This window comes from Hypanus sabinus, unplaced genomic scaffold (genome assembly GCF_030144855.1).
Source record: "Hypanus sabinus isolate sHypSab1 unplaced genomic scaffold, sHypSab1.hap1 scaffold_126, whole genome shotgun sequence".
Classification (NCBI taxonomy): Eukaryota; Metazoa; Chordata; class Chondrichthyes; order Myliobatiformes; family Dasyatidae; genus Hypanus; species Hypanus sabinus.
Window position 1 is genome coordinate 944,225 of NW_026779325.1, and position 3,746 is coordinate 947,970.

Consider the following 3,746-nt stretch of genomic DNA (forward strand, 5'->3'; position numbering starts at 1 on the left):
CCCCGGTAGCGATTCTGAAATACAGGCCGATAAATATATAGACGGACTCTTCATTTTCGTTTCATTGAAGTTTTCTTTGACCAGTTCGGCTTGTTATCTCTGAGGTAAGCCCTCGAAATTGTAGGGCCGGTGGACACTCTCCGTCCACCCTCTGCCATTTGACTTGTTTGGCATGAGTAACCCTACAAAGAGTCAAAGCATTAACTCCTAACTCCAGCCAGCTTCTCTCTCCAGGTTACTGAGCCAGGCAAGCCTTCACGCCGCGACTAGGTTGCGTTCTGTTCGGAGGCTACGGATATGATCACTAATTATGAAGAGTGTCGTTCCCTGTGACGCTGCTCGTTGCTCCATTCTGTAGATACCGAACCATTTCAGCAACGACCAAGGACAGATTACTCACAGTCACTCACACCGGTACTCCGGAGGAACAGCCATTGCGTTCACTGTACTGCTGATCAATGACTGGGACGGGTGAAGCACCGAGGAGGCGGTGGCTTTCCCTGCTACCCATAATGCACTCGGAACTTGAGGGAACACAAAGTTTGCGTTCACTGTCCAGGCAATCCCGTTTCTAATGACACCAATAGGCGTCTCAGCATCAGATGGATGTGCTGGTTGGGTGGAGTCGAAGCAACAACCTTCTAATCAATATTAGTAATACCAAGGAATTAATTGTACTCCAGGAAGAATGTGTCAGGTGAACAAACGCAAATCCTCACTGGAGGTTCAGGAGGGTGAATATCTTCAGGTTCCTGGGCGTCGACATCTCAGTGGATCCATCCTGGTCCCAACATGCTGACGCGGTCACAGTGCAGACGTCATAATTGTTCATTAATGAGATTTAGAATGCTGTCGAAGAATCAGATGAATTTCTACGGACGTACGTGGACAGCATTGTCAGTCGTTGCGTCACAATCTGGTGCGGGGCCGAGCTCCAATGCACAGGATCGAAAGAAGCTGCAGAAAGCTGTAGTGGCGGGCACGTCTCGCCACTATCGAGGACATGTTCGCAATCTGGTGCCAAAAGAAGGCTGCGTGCATCATTCAGGGCCTTCGCCAGACCGCACATGCCCTCTGCACATTCCTACACCCTAGGGTGGGGTTTGGTATTGTCGCGTGCTGTGCTGGATGTAGAGAAGTCTGAAAATAGAAAATCACATTTTTATCAAGAGCCACTTCTTCCACTCAGTTTAGTCATGAACACATGAACTCTCCCAGACAATTCCCTTTTAAAATATTTATTTATTTTATTTATCGCAATTTATAGTGCTGCACGTAAAATAAAAATAATGCTTAGAGAGAGATAACATGGGATCAGAGGATGGGAGTTATATACAGTCCTCTGGCAGTCGACGTTAAATATAAATGACAACCGGAGATGCATAAGGCATGTGAAAATAGCAATATTACGGTGGTCATCGTAGGATCTCAATATGTAGGTAGTTTGAGAAAGTCCAGTTGTCGCTGGATACTCGGAGAGGGAATTTGTGTAATGCCTACTGAATGGACTTTTAGAGTACGTTTTGGCTGAGTACATTAGAAAAAGGCAATTGTGGATTGTGTACTGCGTTGTGTTTTGACCAGGTAGATTAAGAGACAGGAATGCTTGAGAGGCAGTGATTGTAATATGATTGAATTTGTCCTGCAGTCTGCGAGCGAGAAGATAAAATCAGAGTTACGATTATTTCATACAGTAAGTGGAAACGTAGTAACACGAGTGAGGAGAATATAAAAGTTCAAAGGTTAATTTTATTGTCAAAGTCCGCATCTACAATACAACTCGGAGATTTGCTTGCTCCAGACAGCAATGAAATACCGAGAGAACATCGGTTTTCATGAAAGGACAAACATCAACCCCGGCACGAAAAAAGCAAAGAAACAAATCTCGCAGACCTCAAAATGCCTCCCCACAGCCCCCAGAAAATAAAGCCACAATAAAAGTACCCGAACACGTCACTCGCAGAAATAAAGTCAGGAATGATAACAGCCCTCAACCCCCTCACTGGCATGGAACAACAAAGGCAAAACAGTCGCCGACCACGTCACTCGCAGAATTAAGGTCAGGGACCATAGCTGTCCTCGACCCCGTTACTGGCAGAAAATAACAGGGAACTAAGTCTGGAGCCGTCCAGGCGGATTGGAAAGGGGCTGCCCCCCATCCTCATCACATTCTACAGGGGTTGCATTGAGAACATCCTGAGCAGCTGCATCACTGCCTGATTCGAAAATTGCAGCATCTCAGATTGCAAGACCCCGCAGCGGATAGTGAGGTCAACTAAGAAGATCATTGGGGTCTCTCTTTCCGCCATTACGGACATTTACACCACACGCTGCACCGGCAAAGTAAGCAGCATTATGAAGGACCACACTCCCCCTTCATACGAACTCTTCTCCCACCAGCCGTCTGTGAAAAGCATTTGGGCTCTCACGACCAGACTATGTAACAGCTTCTTCACCCAAGCTATCAGACTTCTCAATACGCAGAACCTGGACTGACGCCTTACTGCCCTATTGTCTTGTTTATTATTTATTGTAATGCCTGCACTGTTTTGTGTGCATTATGCGGTCCTGGGTAGGTCTGTAGTCCAGTGTATATTTTTTCTGTCTTGTTTTTTACGTAGACTTGTCTAGTTTTTGTACTGTGTCATGTAACACCATGGTCCTGAAAAACGTTGTCTCATTTTTACTATGTATTGTACCCGCAGTTATTGTCGAAATGAGAATTAAGAAGTGACTTGACTTGATATTCTAGAACAGATCCTGATGGTTAGAAAACTGCGATTGTCACTCCACTCTGAAGGAAGTTAGGCTAAAGAAAGGAAATTATAAAAAATGTAGCCTGACTTCAACGAGTTCAAAAACTCAAAAGATTCAAAGCACATTGAAGATCAAAGACAGTTGAGGAGAAAGGGAGATTTGTCAAATAAATCATCGTGTGGTACGGTGATGTACCTTGGAAGAAAGGATAAAACAAGTCTCTACATGGGGAAGGCTTCAGAAATCAGAGTTGCAAAGATACCTTGTGCAATATTCCCTAAATGTTTACTTCTAGGCTTAGTCAGTGGTAAAGGATGGCAAATGTAATTTTAACATTCATTTCAGGAGGATTAGAATATAAAAGAACAAAGTAATGTTGACATATGTTCGTCATGTAAACTAAATTCTGATCCTGTTCTTTATCCCTAATACTGGAAATCTCCTTCATTTATGATACTGACGGCAGTGTTACCCCTCTATACACCCGGTCTGACCTAACGGTGTTGAAACAAATTCCACAGCTGTCCAATTATACTATTTGTATTGGAATAATGATTCACCTTTTCCATTACTAAACAGAAATCAATTAAAACCCTCACTTCAGGGGCAGTGCTACGGTGGGTGCTGAACATTGATGCGATGCTGAACATTCTTTAGCTGCGATGGCCGAGTGGTTAAGGAGTTGGACTTGAAATCCAATGGGGATTCCCCGCGCAGGTTCGAACCCTGCTCGCAGCGCTCACACCAGCAATCCCACTGCCAATAAAATTTAACACCCTTGATGCTGTCTGAGGGCTGCACCTTCTGTGTTCAGTTGAGAACTGCGTATTTTTACACTCTTCAATGCAATTCAATACAATACATTTATACTCATTGTGCAATGTTCATTTCTATTCAGTCTCTGATCAATCCCCTGGAAGCAGCTTAAACTCTCTGCAGTTCGGAATTTTACTGTCTTGCAAAACTAAAAGAATCAAACTCGGAGAACG

The 3,746-nt window shown here is 44.2% G+C and overlaps 1 non-coding gene across 1 annotated transcript; it reads left to right on the plus strand.

The window, feature by feature from the left end:
• Positions 1–3,413: 3,413 nt before the first annotated feature.
• Positions 3,414–3,495, plus strand: trnas-uga (transfer RNA serine (anticodon UGA)). Its single transcript has one exon. It is a non-coding gene; the product is annotated as a tRNA-Ser (tRNA).
• Positions 3,496–3,746: the final 251 nt, after the last annotated feature.